Source organism: Ursus arctos, unplaced genomic scaffold (genome assembly GCF_023065955.2).
Source record: "Ursus arctos isolate Adak ecotype North America unplaced genomic scaffold, UrsArc2.0 scaffold_16, whole genome shotgun sequence".
Classification (NCBI taxonomy): domain Eukaryota; kingdom Metazoa; phylum Chordata; class Mammalia; order Carnivora; family Ursidae; genus Ursus; species Ursus arctos.
The window spans coordinates 22,025,120-22,047,089 of NW_026622830.1; the positions used below are offsets into that span (position 1 = coordinate 22,025,120).

The 21,970-nt window shown below is 46.8% G+C and overlaps 1 long non-coding RNA gene across 1 annotated transcript; it reads left to right on the forward strand.

Moving 5' to 3' along the window:
* Positions 1-79: 79 nt before the first annotated feature.
* Positions 80-14,457, forward strand: LOC113258562 (uncharacterized). Its single transcript, XR_003317276.4, has 3 exons — positions 80-533; positions 1,907-2,012; positions 13,546-14,457. It is a non-coding gene; the product is annotated as an uncharacterized LOC113258562 (long non-coding RNA).
* Positions 14,458-21,970: the final 7,513 nt, after the last annotated feature.

Below are 21,970 nucleotides of genomic sequence, written 5' to 3' on the forward strand. Positions count from 1 at the left end.
GCCCACCGCGCCCGGAGGGGGCGGGGCCGGGAGGGCACCTTCTTCCTGCGCCCACCCCCACCCTCAGGAATGCCACATGGCCTCCGAAGAGGAGTGGTGGGAACCGAGGCTCGGGAGAGTCCGCTTGGGGGCAGGAAGTGGCCCGTTCCTCCACTCGGAGAGCGTTTCCGGAGCGCCTACTGTGTGCTCCACGCGGGGAGTGGGGGCCGTTACCGAGGGGAGAAATAGTGCAAAGACTGACGTTTGTGAGACCGCTCCCTCCACCGGATCTCCCGCCGGCGGTGTGATGGTTCCCATTGCACCGAGAGGAAACTGAGGCCCAGTTAGCCCGGGGATTTGCCCCCGCTGGTGAGGACCGAGTTCTGAATGCGACGCCTCTTCTGCCCTCAACGGCCGCTAGAGTCGGGTAGAAGGCTGCCTCGGACACAACCCCCAAGCACGCAGCTCCTGGGTCTAGAACACAAGTGGCGGCCGGAGGTAAAAGCAGCGCTTGAGGAGCGTTCATCACACAGCGAGGCGGAGCGGGGCCCTTGGTGTGTACCATCCCATCCAGTCCCTGGGTTATGGCGTTGGTGCTGGTCAAGCAGTGTCGTTCAGCCCAGGTGGCTCCGCCGGTGGAGCCCAGCCTTCACCCCACTGAGGCCGACCCGCCTGACTAGAAACGCCCAGCGCCCCTCGCTGCCGCCTTCTTCCTCACACCCAACTCCGGGATGGTTCCTTTGGTCTTCTCCAGACGTGCCAGCACTCTCTTCCCTGCGGTTTGCTCCGGACCACCATGTGAAACACCTGGTGACCAGACCCCCTCGGCTTTCCCACCAGACTTTGTGTTCCCCAGAGCGCGGCAGCACACAGCCTAAAACCAGGCAAGGCCTTTTCTGGGCCTCTGCTTCCTCATCTGGTCCCAGGTGTCTGGGACCCTTGAGCAGCCTTGAAATGGCTTTTGGTCCTAATTGTGCTTTGGCAGTGGAGAAATCTGAAAACAAAAATCGAGTTTTTTCCAAACAGGCCTTACGCCAATCAGAATGCTGATTAAATGATCACGAAGGTGCACCTGGGCTCCCGATTGAAGCCAGACTTACCTGCAACCACTTAGAACCTAGCTGGCCACACTGCTCTCCTCACAGCAGCACCCACAATGTCAGTGCCACTGCCAAACGCCCGCCATTTCACAGATGCGGAGACTGAGGCCCAGTACAGAGGCCCCAAACGATTTCTTGGGGAAGTGGTGCTATGTCTACTTAGAGAAGGGAGACTTGGGGAGTCTTAGATAAAAGTAAAACTACTGGGTCCTGGCACTAGGCTCAAAGATATGTGTGGGGCAGAGACCTTCAGGAAGTGGGGGGTCTGGAAGGGGAAACAGGTGCATCCAGGTGAGCCTAGAGATAATGACTTTATCCCCAACACTCAGTCCCAGGTATTGTGGCCCAGTGCATGAGAGCCAGACTCTGCCATTTGGGGGGAAGCCACTGGGGACCTGGGCTACAGCCCAGAGACTTCCCAGCAAGTTCTGCCAGCCCCTGCGCCAGGGCTTCCCAGGGTTCGTGCTAGGTGAGGTGCTCTGGGGCAAGTAGAAGGCACCAGCTCCTTCCTCCCACAGCTGGGCCACCTGGGAGCTGGATAACAAAGCAGCTTCAGGAGCCCCTCCCCAGACTTCCTGGAGGGGGAGGGGAAGGGCTGGGATGTAGAAGGACGAGGGGCGTGTGTCAGGATTGCAGCTTGGAACCAGGTTCCCCAGGTAAAGCCTAAGTACCAGTGGACTATGAGAATTACCACGTCAAGTTTTTCAACCAGTATCAGAATTTAAAATGCGTGCATCCTCTCAGCCAGTAAGTCCACTTCCAGGAATCTATCATGAGAAATAATTGCAGAACAATGATAAATGCTTATACGATATTGTTCTTTGCAGCACCGTTCATTGTGGTGGAAGACTGCAGACAGCTACATACCCCTGACCAGGAGCTGACTTCTTACCGTACCTTTGGGACCTCCGTACAGCGGGAAGTTGGGATGGGGTAAGTCTGTGCACACTAACGTAGGGGATGGCCAAGGTATATGTGTTGTGCCAATTTGCGGTGTTGCAGCAAGAAGGGGTGTCGGATATCCTTGGTACCTTTGTGGGAAATAACTGGGAAGTTATTCTTCTGTCATTTTTCTCTTTAGGTGTGCTACCCCCTTCTCCTCATTTCACATGTGAAAAAACTGAGTCGCTGAGAGTAGGGACTTGCTTGATAGTGAAGCTGGGCACCTGACTCCTGGGACTGGAAATCAAAACCCCTCAGGCCAGAAAAGGGACTGGATAGGTTGCATAAGGCAACTCCTGCTTCTATATTGGAAAACCCAAATTAGAAGCTGCTGCCTATGGGGCTCCCTGTTCATTGCGCCTGTTTCTCATGAGCTTGGTTGCCACATAGGTTCAAATGAATGTTATGTAAGTCCACTTTGATTGAAAGAAAAAAAAAAGCTGTGGCCTTTTTTACCTGGGGTTAATGGAAGTGGGGTAAGGGATCAGTTTTCACCTGGAGCCAAGAGGAGCCAGGCTATATCTGGCAGCATAAAGGAAATGGGGTTCTGTGGGGTGGAGGGGAAGAGCCTAGAAAAGGCCAGGGTCAGTGAGTAATTCAGGAAACGGTGGAATCCGTCAGCTGGTAGGGTCTTGAAGGCCAGGGTACAGAATTTGGATTTGGCGTTGTGGGCAGTGGGGAGGCTTGCGGGTTCCTGAGACCTGCTGAGGAGACATAGGAAGTGATTGGTGATCAGGTGAGGGTAATTGAGGCCAAACTGATGGAGACCTGTCTCTGAGGTCTAGGAGATTGGTGGCTCTCGTATGTATGAAAGTTCAGCATTCTTACCTCATGTGGATTTCAGCTTATCAACATTTTCCTTTTTAAAAGATGTGTCGTATTCTGTTGATAATTTGCTTAGCTTTCTCCTAGTCTGAGGTATTCACTCATCTAATTTGAGTGCTTAGTGCTTGCAGGCTGTGTGCTTGAAGCTGGGGAACCACTGCCTGGGCTGTCGGGAAGGGTTTGGGCAACAGTGCCGTGCCGGCTGGTGGAAGGGGTACGGGGTTTGGGATTTGGAGCTACTAGCCAGGTGATGTAGGCAAATCATCCAGACCCTTTGAGCCTTCCTTTTCTCATCTGTGGAAACATCCGGATTTGGTGAGGGCCAAAGAAAATAATGGCTGTGAAAACCGTTTGTGAATTACATTCAGCGCGTCTAGAAGAGCAGATACTGTTGTCAGAGTGTCTTAGCTCCGCCTCCAGAGGCTGTGTGTCATTTGACAATATGAGCTCCAGTTTCATCTTCATCTCAGCGATGAGAGGGTTGGACATGTTAATCCTGAAGGTCTCTTCTTTCTTTGGCATTCTACCATCTAGGCTTAAATGATTTTTTTTTTTAAGATTTTATTTATTTATTTGACAGAGGGAGAGGGTGAGGGAGAGAGCACAAGCAGGGGGTGGGGCAGCAGAGGCAGAGGGAGAAGCAGATTACCCGCCAAGCCAGAGCCTGATGCAGGCCCCGTCCCAGGACTCTGGGATCATGATCTGAGCTGAAGGAAGACACTTAACCAACTGAGCCACCAGTTGTGCCACTAAATGATCTTTTAAAAAGATATTATTCATTTATTTGAGAGAGAGAGAGAGAGCACGTGCACAAGCGGGGCAGAGGGAGAAGCAGACTCCCTGCTAAGCAGGGAGCCCAATGTGAGGCTCAGTGTGGGGCTGGATCCCAGGACCTTGGGATCATGACCTGAGCCAAAGGCAGATGCTTAACTGACTGAGCCGCCCAGGCGCCTTGGCTTAAATGATTTTGAAAGCAATATATATATATATATATATGTACATATATATATATATGCATGCTTGTTTGCCCACAGCTTTTTAAATTTTTATCTCTGCTGGTTTAAGTGCTGTGGAGTACTATCTGAAAGTTGTGTACGTCTGCATGACTTTCCTAACAGGCCAGGCTAATCTTCTAGCTGTGCTTCATTATCTGATTTTCTTCCTGTGCAAATAGTTTGCATCAAAGGGATAGTTCAGATGGGTCCAAGTTATAGCATTTTAACTCAGGGGTGTTGGTGTGGCAGGGATGTGGCAGTGACCTGTATGTAGGGATACCACAGTCTCCTCTCTCTTTTTTTTTTTTTTAAAGATTTTATTTATTTATTTATTTGACAGAGAGAGAGAGAGACAGCCAGTGAGAGAAGGAACACAACAGGGGGAGTGGGAGAGGAAGAAGCAGGCTCCCAGCGGAGGAGCCTGATGTGGGGCTCGATCCCAGGACCCCGGGATCACACCCTGAGCCGAAGGCAGACGCTTAACGACTGAGCCACCCAGGCGCCCTGACAGTCTCTTCTCTTGATGCCCTCTGACTTCTAGTCAAAGATTAAGTAGTGAGTGTTGTGCTTTTAATTTGGGAATTAAAAAATTCAGTTTTGATTTTCTGGTAGTCTGCTCCTCTACCTGTGAGCCAGTGGGTATGGCACCTCCAGTCATGTCTACAGCAGTCAGCCAGTCAGAGTTGGCTATCGTAGGGCCTGGGACACTTAATGACTGTATTTTTTTTTTTTTCATTTCTTTTATTAGGGTCCATGTGATAGGATCAGATACATTTGGCATAGGTTCATCTTTTTTATATGTGGGTATTTTCTTCTCCTAGAGTTTTTTTTTTTTTTTTTTTTAAGATTTATTAGAGTGAAGAGCACGAGCGCGGTGTGGGGGGGGGAGCAGAGGGAGAGAGAATCTCAAGCAGACTCCCCACTGAGTGCAGAGCCCTATGAGGGGCTCGATGAAGGGCTCAGTCTCACCATCCACAGATCATGACCTGAGCTGAAACTAAGAGTTGGATGCTTAACCAACTGAGCCACGGCACCCTGGTGTATGTTTTTTAATTCCAAAAGCAATATGCTGTGTTAATTAGGGCAAGTTAATCAATGCAGGAGGCATATAGAGACAAAGTGAATAACTCCCCCATCATTTCTACCTTTTAGCACTAGGGGTGCTAACAGGTATGTATCCTTTCTCACCTTTCTCTGTGTGCAAATACATACACACATCCTGAGAGGTGTTTTCTCTCCTCCCTCTTATTTACATCCCCCCCACCCCATCTCAACAGGGCTGCAATTAACACTTTCCTGAAATAGATTCTCTGAAGTGGAATTACTGGGATGAAGAGCAAGCATGGATATTTTTAGGGCATAAACCCGAAGCGCTCTACGTCATGGCAGCGCATGTAGGGTTTGCGTGCTCGCTTGCCCAAGTCCTCAGCCACGGGAGGTGTTAGAAATTTTGTGTGAATCTTCTTTAATGGCTGAAGAATAGCCTTTGGTTCTTTTAATCTGCATTTTTTTTTATTAAGTAAGATTGACTATCTTAACATTTCATAACTTTTGGGCATTTGTCACCTGTGAATTATCTGCACATCTCTTAAAGTCATGAGTTTCTTTCTGATTTGCAAGCTCTTTTCAGTAGGGAGGATGCTTATCCCTTGTTTATTATATTTGCTGCAGGTAGGTTTTTTCCCCCAGATTATTGTTTGCCTTACATTTTTTCCTTTTTTTTTTTTTAAAGATTTTATTTATTTATTTGACAGACAACCAGCGAGAGAGGGAACGCAAGCAGGGGGAGTGGGAGAGGAAGAAGTAGGCTCCCAGCGGAGGAGCCCGACGTGGGGATCGGAGGAGCCCGTGGGGATCGATCCCAGAACGCTGGGATCACGCCTTGAGGCGAAGGCAGAGGCTTAACGACTGAGCCACCCAGGCGCCCCACCTTACATTTTTTCTAAGCTAGGTTGTTTTCATTTTGTTTGTTATTTTTTTATTTATTTTTTTAAATTTTATTTTATTTAAATCAATTAATTAACCTATAGTGTATTATTAGTTTCAGAGGTAGAGTTCAGTGATCCATCAGTTGCATGTAACACCAGTGCTCATTACATGAAGTCCCTTCCTTAATGTCCAACACTCCCCATCCTCCCAACCCCCCCTCCACTCTAGCAACCCTCAGTTTGTTTCCTATAGTTAAGAGTCTCTTATGGTTTGTCTCCCTCTCCGATTTCATCCTCTTTTATTTTTCCCTCCCTTCCCCTATGATCCTCTGTTTTGTTTTTTAAATTCCACATATGAATGAAACCATATGATACTTGCCTTTCTCTGATTGACTTATTTTGCTTAGCAGAACACCCTCTAGTTCTATCCATGTTGTTGCAAATGGTAAGATTTCATTTTTTTGATGGCTGAGTAAAATTCCATTGTGTGTGTGTGTGTGTGTGTGTGTGTGTGTCTGTGTGTATGTATCTTCATTATCCATTCATCTGTCCACGGACATCTAGGCTCTTTCCATAGTTTGGCTATTGTGGACATTGCTGCTATAAACATTGGGATGCAGGTGCCCCTTCGGATCACTACATTTGTATCTTTGGGGTAAATACCTAGTAGTGCAGTTGCTGGGTCATAGAGTAGCTCTGTTTTCAACTTCTTGAGGAACCTCCATACTGTTTTCCCAAGTGGCTGCACCAGCTTGCATTCCCACCAGCTATGTAAGAGGGTTCCGCTTTCTCCATGTCCTCACCAACATTTGTTGTTTCCTGACTTGTTAATTTTAGCCCTTCTGACTGGTGTGAGCTGGTATCTCATTGTGGTTTTGATTTGTATTTCCCTGATGCCGAGTGATACGGAGCTTTTTTTTTTAAATAAACGCTATGCCCTGTGTGAGGCTCAAACTGAGAACCCCGAGATCAAGAGTCGCACACTCTTCCCGCAGAGCCAGCCAGGCTTCCATTTTGTTTATGTTTAAACTTTTCACTTGGCCAAATGTCAGTCTTTGTGGTATTGCCCATTGCTTCTGGGCTAGGAAAGAATACAAGTGATCAAAGGATATTCACCTACACATTTTGATTTTGTTCCTTCAATGCCTAACTTTTAACATTTAACCCTTTACTGCATCTGGACTTGATTTTGGTTTACGGTGTGGAGCTAAGAATCCCAATCACTTTTTTTTCTGAATGGCATACTATTTCTTTTTTTTTTTTTTTTTTTTTAATAATGATTTTTTATTATGTTAGTCACCATACAGTACATCCCCGGTTTGAATGGCATACTATTTCTTATCATCTTTCCCATCTTCCTGGATGTGTGTTGTCACCTTTTCCAAGGCAGTGAGGTCTTTTTTTTTTTTCAAGATTTTATTTATTTATTTGACAGAGAAACAGCCAGAGAGAGAGGGAACGCAAGCAGGGGCACCAAGGCAGTGAGTTCTTACAGGGTTGTCATGGTATGTCTCAAGGAGGTAGTATCTCGAGATGACTACTTTGAAGGATGAAAAGACAGATTTTGGCCAGGGAAGGAAGGCCTTTGAATTTCTGTGATGGAGACAGATTCTTCTCCATGAAACTAATGACTTTTTGCTTTAAGGACCCTTACTCGTTTCTTCCAAGTCCCTGTAAGGGGTCATATGTTTCTATAAAATGTACAAAATTAAGAAATTTTCATTGTAGGGACGCCTGGATGGCTCAGTCGGTTAAGCGTCTGCCTTGACGCTCAGGTCATGATCCCGGAGTCTTGGGATCAAGTTCTGCGTGGGGCTCCCTGCTCAGCGGGGAGTCTGCTTCTCCCTCTCCCTGTGCTCCTCCCCTCCCCCCTTGGGCTCTCTCTCTCTCTCCCTCTCCCTCAAATAAGTAAATAAAAATCTTAAAAAAAAAAAAAATTTTTCATTGTAATATGACTTCCGTCTTCACTGTTCTCCTGTTAAGTGACCTCGTGTTGGTCCTGGACATTTTTTGGATCTGGCTAATGGTTGGGTTAGAATACACTCAGTTTGGTTTTATCTGTTTATGTGGTTTGCAGTCACTTCCACTAGGGGTTCGAGTTTGTCTTGGTGTAGGGAGGGCTGCAGGAACAGAGGCAGTATCACCATGGATAAGTGCCACAGCATCTGAGCCAGAAGTGCATAAGGAAGATAAACAAGGTTTGAAACATCTGGAGTCAGAAGCTGACCTATGGAAGGTTCTTCCAATCATAAAGACTGTAAAAATAGAAGCAAAGGACTCAGTTCTTACCAACACTTATTAAAAGTGGAAGTTTTCTTCTGCCAAGAATGTACTCGATAATGCAATGTGTACAGTTATAAATGTACATGTTAGAAGTAAGACTGAGTCATCCTTATTTTCTCTCTATAAAAGGGTATTACAAAACCCTTCTCATATGAAGAACCATCAGAGAATATGGCCCCAAAAGTAGGAAAAAAGACTTAAGAGTTGTTTTAAGCAGTTAAAAAGAAAATGTTATTTTTCTGGATTTTGTGATGTTCATGATATTTGTTTTTAAAAACGTTGTGGTTTGCTATAATTTTTTTCTCATTTTTGAAGAAATATTCACATTTGTTCCAATTTTTGTATATTTTACATTCTTAGGGAAGGTCTCCCCAAATTATGTTAGTTTCAGGTCACACAAAACATGGATCTGCCTTCAACCCTTAGGATGAATATTTTGGCAACGATAAAGCCTGATCCCTTCAGAAGATCTGGGTATAATTTGTCCCCTCTGGCCTTTTGGAAAATGAAATTTCTTGCACTTTACCCTGATTTTGACACTGAAATAAAACTTTTAAAACAGGTCATTAAGTGAGTGATACTTCGCGTACTCTGTTTTTCACCTTGCGTTTTTCACTAGAGACCTTTCTCTTTGTACTTGAAGAACTTCCTGGTTCTTTTCCGGAATCACCTCATATCCTCTTGTATGGATAGACCACAGTTTGTTTATCCATTCATCCGTCAGTAGATGCTTGGGTTCTTTCCACCTTTGGGCTGTTGCAAATTCTGCCACTGTGAACGTGGTATACAAATACCTGTTCAAGTCCCTGTTTTCAATTATTTTGGGTATATACCCAGAAGTTTCTTCAGATTTTGAAGGCATTACTCTGCTGTCTCTCAGCTTTCAGTATTGCAGTTGGGAAGTCCCGAGTCATTCTGAATACTGATTCTGTGTATATGACCTACTTTTTCTTCTCCAGAAAGTTCTAGAATCTCCTCTCATCCTTAATGGGCTAGAGTTTCTTGATGAAATGCCCTCACAGGGGTCCGTTTTTCCCATTTTGCTGGGAATTCTGGGAGTTAGTGGGGTATGAAAGCCCAGGGGAAGGTCTCCCCATTTAGTACTGTGAGTACTGTGCCTCCCTGGCAGTGTTCCAAGAACTGAGTGGAGCAAGAGGACTAAGGTTCTGGACATCCTCAATGGTTAACATGTGGATGTGTGTATAATCCCTCTGTTGCTGGTATCTTCTCTGTCTCCTGTGCCTCATGTCCACCTCTCCAGGGACCTTCTTCTACTCTCTCTTAAAAATACGTTTCTGATCTGCCAGGGTCTGTCCCCATGAGGGGAGAGGGTGGGTAGTGTAGGGAGGGGATCTAGGAGTCTACTCGTTGGAGTTTTTAAGCTGCTTTTTATTTATTTTTTATTTTTTGTGTATTTTTTTTAAAGATTTATTTGAGAGAGCGAGCAAGCAGGGGGAGGGGGAGAGGGAGAGAGAGAATCCTCAGAGTCTGAAGCAGACTCTGCAATGAGCGTGGAGCCCGACGCGGGGCTCAGTCCCAGGACCCCGAGATCATGACCTGGGCCGAAATCAGGAGCCAGTCGCCTATCTGACTGAGTCATTCCAGTGCCCCTTAAGCTGCTTTTTAAACCCTCTTCTACCAATCTTCCTACCACTAATTTCTGAGCCTTTGAAGGATTCTTTTGTGTAAATCAGGCTAAACCGTCACCTATTCATATTGCCTGCTTGGTGTTGCTGTCTGATAGTACTTGTCCATTTACTTTCCAGCCACAAAAATTTCACTGTGGTCCCTCTCTTCCGTTCTCCTTTTCCTCGAGGACTTTTGCATTTTGAAAGTGGAGTTTTAAGAATTACATTCTTGTGATAAATCCACCTGCTTCAACTTAAATTTTTTTTCCCCCACATGGCTCCCCAGTGGTTCCAACCCCCTGTCAACTAGTCCGCCTTTCTCCCTTTGGTTTGAGGTGTCACCTTTATCCCTGTAGCATATGTGAAGTCCCATTTGTCTGTGTGTCCTATTAGTGAACTTTCTTTTCCACTTCAGCAGGTGTTTCCTGAGCACACGCTACGTGCCAGGCTCTGATCTAGGCACTGAGGGTAAAAAGCAATATATTAGGCAAAGCCCTCGCCTCATGGAGATTACATTCTAATGAAGAAAGCAGGCAGTCAGCAGATAATGTCAGAGATACGTACTCAGAAGAAAAAGACATCAGAGTACTGGCACAGGGAGTGAGAGGTTGAGCCACTGTGGGTAAGCTGGTTAGAGGAACGCCATCTCAGGAGGTGACGCTGACTAGAATCTGTAGTGAACTAGAAACCCCAGCCGTGCGTGTTGCGGGCAGAGGACATACCAGGAGCAGAGACAGAAAGAGACATACCTGAGACAGAAAGGAGCTTTGGGGAAAAACAAGAGCAGTGTGGATTGTCAGATTGTCTATTTTCCCTTCATTTCTGTCAGTGCCTCATATATTTTGGGACTCTGTTGTCAGGTTCAGATACGTTTAAAATGTTTATATCTTTCTGATGGATTGACCCTTTTGTCGCTATAGAGTGTTTCTCTTTAGTATTTTAAGCCCAGACAGTCTGACTCCTAAATCCATCTACTTACCCTCACACCAGCTGCTCTGCCTCTCCAGGTGTGTCCTCAGGTGTTCCTCCTGCTCCTGTACCCTCAGCCGTCCAGACTCACTAAGGTGTTCTGTGTAGCCAAATCTTCCTACCCTGGGTCTTGGTAAGACCAGCTGGAGTTCTGTTCTCTACTCCAGGGAAGTCCCCTCAGCCCTTCCCAAGATGCCTGCAGATTGCTAGACGTTCTCATTCGCCACCATCTTGGGCCCTGGAGCCTGCTTGCCTACAAGCATGCCCTGGTTCTGTAGTCTCCACATGTCAGTCACTTTCCCCATCACCTCTGTCTGTGTCTCCACTCAGCCTTCCCACCCCTCACCAAGCCTTACTAACACATATGGGGTAAGCCATTTACAGTCAGAGGGTGAGAGGGAAGACGTACTTTACAGAAACGCAGAGGACTCTGATTTCCATGTTCCCCATCCATGGGCATCCTCTGGTGGCCCGGCTACCAGAGGATTTGTCATGGCCCAGCAGTACCCAGCCTTCCCTCACCTGCTCTGGGCTCTGGTCTCCCCTTCCCTCCATTTCGAGGCCCTCCTTCCCTCTCCCCTCACCTGTTTCTTTTCTGAAGCAAAACCAGGTATCTCCCCCTGCCGTCTGTGGAGCCATTTAATGGCTGCTTTTGTTGTCTTTGTTTCTTTGGCTTCTCAGGGGTCAGGTGCTGTCTATTTTGGTCCAGCCCCTCACAGGATTTCCCTAAACCCAGACTAACTTAAGGGTGGCAGGGGGTGGGGGGGCACCTGGGTGGCTCAGTCATTAAGCGTCTGCCTTCAGCTCAGGTTGGGATCTAGCCCCGCATCGGGCTCCCTGCTCGGCGGGAAGCCTGCTTCTCCCTCTCCCACTCCCCCTGCTTGTGTTCCCTCTCTCGCTGTGTCTCTCTCTGTCAAATAAATAAAATCTTAAAAAAAGAAAGAGTTGTCTGGGGCCAGCAGTCAGGTAAGAGAACTTCCCGCCTGGCTCTGCGTGCTGGGTTTATTGTCCTGACTTGCTGCTGTGGTTGGGTGAAATGTTGGCATTTCCTGGACATTTTGATTATTTGTGGGAGTAGAATATTTGAAGCCAGGACTTTCTAGGAGAGTCTCAGAGATCTGTGATGCTGAGTGAATCATCACACTGAGGCCCAAGGAGAGTCTATACCGAGTGGTGGAGCTAGTCCTCAAGCCCTGGTCTAGGATGTACCCTGGCCCTGGTGGACCCTTGCTTGGGCGTACCTTGGGTCATTCCCTTCCCCTCCCTGAGCCCAGCTTCCCACATAGGAAATGGGAATAACAAATGTCCATAGCCACCTTGTTCATAGTAGCCCCGAACTGTAAGCTGCCGGATAGGCATCAGCTGGTGAAAGGAAAAGAAATGGTGTTATACTCGTGGGATGGCATACTACTCACCAACGAAAGAGAACTACAGATACCCTCAGTCACATGAATGCATCTCTCAAATATGCCAAGTGAAAGAAGCTGGACACAAAAGCAGAAATATTGTATGATCTCTCCACATAAACTCTAGAAAAGCGAAAGGAAGCTATGAAAAGGAGATCAGGTGGGGAGGTGGACCAGACCAAAAAGGGGAGTGAGCACATATTTGCCAACATTAATTTCATTTTTCACGTAAAGTGGGTAAATTTTATTAAAGACAATGAGACGCAATGCAGTAATAAAGGGAAACATGCAACAAGTGGTTAAATTTTCTCATACATTAAATTTAAGTTGACCAACAGCTTATATAGGCAGTTAAACTCTGCTCTTTGTTCACTGGGTTGTAAATTTACTTTCTCTTCATCCCAGATGGAGACATTTTATGCTCAGCATCTGGATAAACAGAATCCTTTAAGGGACAGGATGCTTGGGCAGTTTCCCTTTAACTGAAGTGAATTCCTTTCTGAAGGGTGGATTTATATCGGACTTTATATTTTCTCTCTCAAAGGGAAGGAGTGTGTTTCTATTCTGTTTCTGTAGGTCTCTATCCTTAGAGCAGGGGGAGCTGCTGGAGGGTTTTGGCCAGGGCAGTGACATGGTCACACATACTTGGAAAGAACAACCTGAAAGTGCCCTGTGGAGGACAGATGAGAGGCAGGTCAGGGAGAATCAGCAAGGCTGGTAAAGAGGCCGGGCAGGGCAGTTCATGGGACAGTATGCTTAAAATGTATGCATTTTTCTATATACAAATTATACTCCGGGTTTTTAAATTAATTAATTAATTAATTTAAAAATATTTTATTTATTGATTTGACACAGAGAGAGAGCACAAGCAGAGGGAGCAGTAGAGGGAAAAGCAAGCTCCCCGCTGAGCAGGGAGCCTGACGTGGGGCTCGATCCCAGGACCCTTGGATCATGACCTGAGCCAAAGGCAGACACTTAAGCGACTGAGCCACCCAGGCGCCCCTATACTTCAGTTTTTTAAAAAAAAGAGAACAAAAGACTATCACAGTAGTCTACATGATACCCAGAGGCCTGAGAAAGGGGTTCCAGGCCAGGCTGGGAGCAGTGGACCGAGTAGGGACTTGAGTGGGGTTCTGGGTGTAGAACAGACAGGGTTTGAGGAGAGGCTGGGAAATCCAGGAGGCCTGGAGGGAGGATGGGAGGCAGGACAAGGAAGAAATCGGGTCCTTGAGCACTGAAGATGAGCCCTTTGGAGTGGTCCGGGGCCCTGGCTGGGTAAATAAACTTAGCCTGAGGCTCTAGGATTCTGCTAGGATGGGGAGCCAGGAAAAGGCCTTGATCCCATCCTCAAGTGTCCTGGCTCACGGGGGAAGCAGACAGCCTTCTTGGACCAGTTGAGGAAGGCACGGCCGGGACTTAGGGGGAGCAAGTAGCAGTCCCTTCATGACCCCTCCTTCATACCCTCCTGACCGATTTTTCTCTTCTCCCAGGTCCATCTGACGGTGCGGCATTAGGGACCAAGTGACAAGGATCTGACCCACCTGGGTGGGAATTCTGGTTCTGAAGTTCCCTAGCAGCGTGACCCTGGGCAGTTTGCTTAATCATTTGAGCCTCAATTTCCTCACTTGTAAAATGGGAATACTATCCTCTTTGCCCCCTTTCCCCCTTCCTGAAAAATATATTTCGCGTTTTCCCCTGCTGCCGTGTAATGTGCCGTGTTGTGCATGGAAGGAGATGCTGCCAAGTGTGGCTTGTGGGCACCTCACACTGAAGGTTCCCTTTCTTGAAGCTCCTGAGGCCTCGGGGGCCTGGGGCCACGAGTCCCCTGTGCAGCTTAGTCTTACAGGCCGCTGGTGTCCCAGAAAGCAGACTGGGCTGGGAATTGAACTCCGTCCCCAGTTCTCCGGGTGACCTTGGGCGACCCCTAGTGGGATGTGTGGCAACACGCAACGTCCCAGCAAGGATGGTGTTGCAGTTTTGTACCAGATTTTGCTGATATATTTACTTCTACCCCTGGTACCAGGTAGTCGTTCCTTCAGTATATGTTTGTGGCTTTCTTTTATTCCCTCGGATGAAGCGCTTGTATTCTCTTTTATGCCATTGTATGTATGGAATGGCGTTTCATTTACCAGCAAATCCAATATATTTTGTTATTTCCAGTGTATCACTATTGATGTCATTTTTTTCTTAGCTTTTGGGACTTCTGTCTGTTCCAGAGCTTGTGAATTCCTGCTAGAGTCCTCTGAACTGTATTTATGTAACCAAAGTGTTTTTTCCTATCAAACCACTTCCAGGGCACATTCAGTATGTGTATTTTAAAATTCATTTTATGTAATAACTTTAAAAAGAAAGCACTTGCCATGTATCAGACACTGTCCTATGTACCTTATAAACTTGTTTAATCCTTGTAACAACTCTTTGAGGTGTGAGTGATCTCCGTTTTGTTTTGTTTTTTTTAATATTCTATTTATTTATTTGAGAGAGAGGCAGAGCGTGAGCCCCAGCAGGGGGAGGGGCTGAGGGAGAGGAAGAAGCAGGCTCCCCGCTGAGCAGGGAGCCCGAAGGGGGGCTGGATCCCAGGACCTCGGGATCATGACCCCAGCTGAAGGCAGATGCTTAACTGACTGAGCCACCCAGGTGCCCCAGCGAGTTATCTTTGTTTTATGGCTGAGAAGCTGAGCCTCAGAGAAGTTCAATAACTTGCTCAAGTTCATACAGCTAATAAATGGCAGAACCAGGACTGCAACCTAATTCTTCTCTAACTACTCCATTGCGTTACCTCTGGTCTCAAAATTATCTTCTCAGAGCCTTCTGATGTAAAGTTGGGATGCCTCGTATGTACTTGTGTATCTTACAAGCCAAGAAACAGGCTACATTCAGCTCTTAGTACCATATCTTAACCTCAGGTCTGAGCCCCAATTCCTCTTCAGTGTGACCTCAGGCCCCAGAGCCTCATCTGTAAAACTGGGGAGGGGGGCATGTGAAGAATTATATGAATTGTTTTATTTATTTATTTTAAAAAGATTTATTTATTTGAGAGAGAGAGAGCGAGCTCATGTGTGCAAGTGTGGGGAGGGGCAGAGGGAGAGGGAGAAGGAGAGAAGCCGACTCCCCGTTGAGGGCGGAGCCAGTCAGGGGGCTCACCACCCTGAGATCATGACCTGAGCCGAAATCGAGTGGGCCACTCCACCGACTGAGCCATCCAGGTGCCCCCAGGACCTTCTTTATGCACTAAAATAAATCTAAGGAAAGAAATGTATATAAATCAAACATTAAAACAGTTCATAAGGGGCGCCTGGGTGACTCATTTGCTTAAGCATGTGACTCTTGATTTCAGCTCAGGTTATGATCTCAGGGTCATGAGATTGAGCCCCATGTTGGGCTCTGCACTAGGTGAGGAGTTGGGTTGAGAGTCTCTCCTTCCTTCTCCCTCTGCTACTCCCCTACCCTGGCTCTTTCTCTCTCAAAAATAAAAAATAAAAATAAAATAATAAAGAAGGCCCTGGCATGTCCCCCCCCGACCCCCACAACCCGCACTACAGGATTTTATACATAGTGGGCCTTCCGCAAGACTTCTGGGGATGAAGACAAGACCAAGCTCCAGGGAAGGTCTACTTTACCCCTTCTGGGAAGTTAATCTCTGGCCAGGGGAGAGGTGCCGGTAATTTGTACAAGTTTCTCGGGTTAGGTCCCACGTTAGGTGATATGTAAAGTAACTGCCAACGTCGCAATGACCGATGAAACTGGTTCTGCTGTTCTCCTTTATTGGCAGATGTGGTGGAAATGGGAGACCGGTGGTCTGCCCGAGCGACTTAGTGGATGTGTGTAGGTGTGAGGCAGGGGCGTGGTGGGTGGAAGGGTCATCCAGGTGATGTCCTTTTTGGTTGCTGCTGCAGTCATTGCCTCTGGCTACTGCTGCCCGCCGTGAGTACCAGCTCTCAGAAAGGACTGTTGAGCCTAGGTACCCAGGAGCCAGCCAGAGGCTCAGGAGGGCTCCGTGGGCCTGGGCTGCTGGTGCATCGAGGTGGGATCCTAACATCTTAGAATTGAAGGGACCTCGGAGGTCCTCAGGAGGCCGCTGGCATCAGGAAAGCAGACCAGACTGGACATTCAGAGTGTTTCGTCTAAATTAGCTAGGTGACCTTGTGCTTGCCACTGCCCCTGTGGAGGTGGGGCACGACTGGGATACGGAAGGCCCCATTCGCTGTCGTGTTCCCTGGTACAAGTCCAGCCTTTCCATTTAATGTGTGAGGACCCTGAGGTCCAGAGAGGGACTGGGATTTTCCCGAATAATTTTATAGCCCGAGGAATTCTTAAAGAGATCCTTTTCTTGGTCAGTGCCATGGGAAGTGCAGGGGCCCTGGGATCAGATTGCCTGGCATATATTAATTGCTCATTAAATGTAGGCCATTACTTTATCGAGCAACATCCTACAGTGATTGAGTGTCAGTCTTTCTCTTACTAGTTGTGTGGCCTTGCCCTGAGCAGGTTATTTGACCTTTTCCTGCCTCAGTTTCCTGGAATAAAACCAGAGTATCCATGTATAATATAGAGCTAGACACATAGCCCATAGTAAGTGCCCAGTAAACACGAAAGGCTGTCCCTGCTGGAAACCTTCCAGTGGTTCCCACAGCACTTTAGGGTCCTGTCCAAACTCCCCAGGGTCCTAGAGGACTCCCAAGGCATCACTTTGCCCCTGCCTCCTTCTCATCTGCCACCAGTCTCAACCTCACCACTCCACTTCGTGCCAAGTTCATGTCCACAGAGTGCTTTTTGTTTGTTTTCTAACCCTTGTTATTTCCCCTGATTTCAGCTTAAATGTCACCTCCTCAGGAGGGCTGGCCCTGACCTCTCAGGACCGGTCTCCTGGCCTTTCTGCCCTGTGTTGTTCAGTTTGCTACATCACACTTAACCGAGTTTGTGATGGTGGGTTTTGTCCTTGTCTCTCCCTCCCTTGCTCCGTGGTGAACTGCTTTCTTCGCCGTGGAACCCCCCAACACCCCCGTAAAAGGCTTGGAATAGATGCTTGTTGGTCCTGGGCACCCAGTCTCCCGTCGAGTCTCCTCACCTACATCCACATTGCTCTTTCTTGGGCAGATCTGATCAAGCTCTGTCCCGCTTTGGACCCCTCAAAGACTCCTGGGTGCTTCGGGGACAACTGCGAGGGGGGAAAACCAGGTGCTGTCACCTGGCATTAAAGGCTTCTCAGATGTGGCTCTGATCTTTCTCCCCACTTCGCCCCCACGCTCCAGCACTGAGATTCTGGGCAAAGGCCTGGCCCTTGTTTGGCTTTCTTTTCTCATCAGTTTTAAGGTGACCAAGGGTGCTTCTGAAGGTCAGGGAAACCTCAGCCATTTATTTTCTACTCACTGCTGCAAGTCTGTCCTGCTGGAGTCCCTGTTCATTTCAGGGACTGTTCTGTAAGTGTCACTCTGTTTCTCTTTTTCCCAATCCCGTGGCCCCCACCTCCTGCTTTTCCTCCCTTGTCCCCATTATGACCCACAGCCATCTTGACGCACTGCTGTCACCCGTGTTCCTTCTAGTCCCCCCTCTTGTGCCTCCCCCCCATACAGGTCCACTCTAAAATGTGTTCTTTGGGTCCTTGAATAATGTATGGATAATCCTCTGCTGGTTTTAAAATCCCATGTGCATGTTAATATTACATTTAAAGGGGCGCCTGGCTGGCTCGGTCGGTGGGGCATGTGACTCCTGATCTCGGGGTTGTGAGTTCAAGCCCCACGTTGGGTGTAGAGATTACTTAAAAAAAAATAACATCTTAAAAAAATATTACATTTTTACGGCTCTCATTCTGTCCTCCCCCCACATTGTTTTTAATGTCTATCCATGTCGCTGCGTGAACGTTCCGTTCATTGCATCAGAGAGCTGCCCGGTGCTCCACAGCATGTGTCCATCACGTTTCACTTATTCATTGTCCTCGTGACAGTAGGTTCCCTCCAACGCCCTGCTCTCATCAAGGCTGCTTCGGGGAACATCTTGTCCTGCTCCTTCTGGGCCTCGGCACAGATTTCTCAGTGCCACTGCTGAGCCTTAAGGGGTTTGCTTGTTCCCAGGTACCGTCGGGTGCCCGCCCTCCTGCATGAGTGCCCCAGTGTCTGTCCCCCACCACCCAGCGTAGGAGGAGCCCCCTTTCTCTCCATCTTTGCCAGAGTTCGGCATTCTCTCTCTCTCTCTCTCTCTCATGTTTGGCAATCTGATGAGTATAAAGTGGCCTGTTTCTGATTTGCTTTCTGAACACCAGTGAGGTCATTCTATTGTACTTGTTAGTTGAAATTTCCCTTTTGTGAATCTCCTGTTTATATGCTTTGCCCGTTTACCTATTAGATTCTCCAATTTTTTTCTTGCAGTATGTTAGGTATTAATTCCTTGGTTCGTTTTAATACAGTAAGAATTCACCCTTTTAAAAAAAATGAGTCTTAACAAACATACGACTACACAATCACGATACAGAATGGTTTCGTCACCCCCTAGAATTCCCTCATGCTCCTCTGTGGTCTCTCTTCCCACCCTGTGCCCCTGGCAGCCACTGAGCTGTTTTCTGTCCTATAGTTTTGCCGTGTTCAGACTGCCGTGTACATGGGGTCATGTAGCATATAGCCTTCAGCAGAATGCAGCTGAGATGCACCCGCGTTGTGTGTGTATTGTAGGCCACTGGTTCCTTCTCACTGATGAAGAGCATGCCATTGGATGAGTGTACTACATTTTTGTTTAACCATTTATCATTCGAAAGATATTTGAATTGTTTCCAGATTTACTAATTTGTTTCTGATGACCTTGGCAGTTTTGAGGAGCACTGGTCAGGTATTTTGTAGAATGCTCTAGAGTCATGTCTAATTTCTTGAGCGTTACACCTTGAGTTTGGAGGATATCCCACTGGGATGCCCAGGGACTAACTTGCCAGAGCCAGTTACAGTGTTGTCTGCAATGGAGGTCTCACGGGTCCTGGGTTTTTGGTTTTTTGTTAGTTTTTTTTTAGAGACTATTTATTAGAGAGAGACAGAGGACACAAATGGTGGAAAGGGAGAAGCAGGCTGCCCATCGAGCAGGGAGCCTGATGCGGGGCTTGATCCCAGGACCCTGGCATCATGACCTGAGCCACCCAAGCACCCCTCACAGTTTTTACTGTGAATTCTTACTGTACTTTACTCACTCTCTTTCTCCACTCCGTACCACCTCTCTGTCTCTGTCTCTGTCTCTCTTTCTCTTTGTTTTCTCTCATTCTTGTTTTCTTTGTTGTTTTCAGACTCTGTTTTGGTTTCAGTTCTTGTCCAGACCATTCCCCATTGCTGGGAGCAATGATTGACGATTGATTTTGTGGTCTGTTCGTTGATCTCTGAACAGGACACCAGGGGTCTGTTCTCTATCCAGTGGGAAATGTGGGAAACTCTGATTTGTTAGTCTTTTTTTTTTTTTTAATAGTTTGCTTGCCTATTTGCCAGCTCAAATCAATTAAGAAAATATTGTGAGAATTAAGAAAGCATCAAAAGGAGAACAGCCCATTGAGGCTGTTGGGTTTTTGTGTTTCTTTATTTTGGCACATGGCTGTGGTTGCCGAACAGAAGCTGAAGGTTTGCAGTGTGTCTGGAGGAGTCTGGACTATTTCCCTGCTTTGTAGTGTATTAAATAGTAAGTTAAATTGTAACATGTCTTAAATTTAAGGTTTGTTTTGATTGGTTAATCAGACCTAATGGGGCATATATAAATAGAAGGAAATAAAAAATGTATAGGAAATGAAGAAATGGAAGCTCTAATTTAAATGTACTAGCCTTTGAAAAGAAAAAGAAGTACATCAACAGTACATAAACATTAGCTTAGGAAGATTTGTTTTGAATAGTTACTATTTGTTTTAACAGCTTTATTGTTACATAATTTACGTTCTGGAAATTCACCTATTTAAAGTGTGCAATTCAGTTAATTTCCGTGTATTTATTTATTTATTTATTTATTTTAAGATTTTATTTATTTATTCGACAGAGAGACAGCCAGCGAGAGAGGGAGCACAAGCAGGGGAGTGGGAGAGGAAGAAGCAGGCTCCCAGCCCAGGAGCCCGATGTGGGACTCGATCCCCGAACGCAGGGATCACGCCCTGAGCCGAAGGCAGACGCTCAATGACTGCGTCACCCAGGCGCCCTCCGTGTATTTAAAGGGTCGTGCAACCATCAGCACAATCAGCTTCACTCCCCGTCTGCGCCCTCCTGGCCATAGGCCAGCGCTGATACCCCTCATTCTGTGTGGCTGGCCCGTTCGGGGCGTACATGCAGGTAGAATCGTGCGGTGCTCCGTCTTCGGTTAAGCGCTCCTTTGACTTAGCGTAGTGTTTTTGAGGCGTATCCATGAATGAGCACTTCATTCTTTTCAGTGGCGAATAACATTCTGGTGCATGGAGAGACCATATTTACTTACCTGTTCCGCAGTTGATGGACGTCGGGGTTGTGTCTGTTTTTTGGCCATTTTGAATAATGCTGCTGTGAGCATTTGTGTAGAAGTTTTTGCGTGGATGTACGCTTTCATTTTCTGGGGAGTATACCTAGGAGTAGAATTGCTGAGTCACATGGTAACTGTTGAGCCTTCCGGGGAACTGCTGGACTGTTTTCCCAAGCAGCTGCACCATTTTACATTTCCTCCCGCTGTGTGCGAGGGTTCTAATTTCTCTACATCTTTCCCAACCTTGTTATTTTCTGGGTTTTTTAAATTATTATTATTATAGCCATTAATTTCCCCAATGCCTAATGACGTTGAGCGTCTGTGCATTTGCCTACTGGCTGTTTGCTTGTCTTTGGAGAAATGTCTGTTCCTATCCTTTGCCCATTTTTAAATTGGTTATTTATCTTTTTATTATTGAGTTGTGAAGGGTTCTTTATATATAAGTCTCTAATCAGATATGATTTACAAATACTCTTTTTTTCTTTTCTTTTCCTTCCTTCCTTCCTTCCTTCCTTCCTTCCTTCCTTCCTTCCTTCCTCCTTCCCTTCCCTTCCCTTCCCTTCCCTTCCCTTCCCTTCCCTTCCCTTCCCTTCCCTTCCCTTCCCTTCCCTTCCTTGTTTTTTATTTATTTAAAGTAATCTCTACACTTCACGTGGGACTCAAACTCAGGATCCCAAAGTCAAGAGTTGCATACTTCTCCAGCTGAGCCAGCCAGGTGTCTCTATTTTCATTTTCTTGAGGTGAATTACTCTATTTAAATTTTCGCTCATTTCTTGTACTTCCCCAGAAAAAAATCCCACCCATGGATTTTCAAATTTCTTATGTTCTCTCTCTCTTTTTTTAAGATTTATTTATTTATTTTATAGAGAGAGCACAAGCACGCACGAGGGGGAGGGGGAGGGGGAGGGGGAGAGAGAATCTCAAGCCGATTCTGCACTGAGCACAGAGCCCAGTGCGGGGCTTGATGTCACGACCCTGAGATCATGACCTGAGCTGAAATCAAGAGTCGGGCGCTCAACTGACTGAGCTACCCAGGCGCCTCTTGAGTTCCTTTTTTACCCTTTTAGTTACTTAATTAAAACTTTATACATAGTTACCATTTATATTAAATAATCTCTGTTGAAATAACCAGTGAGGTTTCTGCCCCCGACCGATACAAATGTGTATTCTTTTGTGTCTGTTTTATTTTTTTTGACATTGTGCTTGTGAGGTCTGTCCACGGTGATGCCCGTAGCTGTGGTTCATCGCCGTTGCCTTGTCCATTCCACTGGTGGGCAGATGGGGCTGTTTCCAGTGTGGGGCTGTCACAGTGCAGCTGCGGCGAGCCTTCTTGCCAGGGCCTTTTGGTGAACGTGTGTCCACGTTTCTGTTGGATGTGTACATTCCTGCGAGGGGACTTGCCGAGTCATGGGGTAGATGGATGTTCCACGTTAGCAGATAACGCCAAATTGTTTCCCAAGTGATGCTACCTGT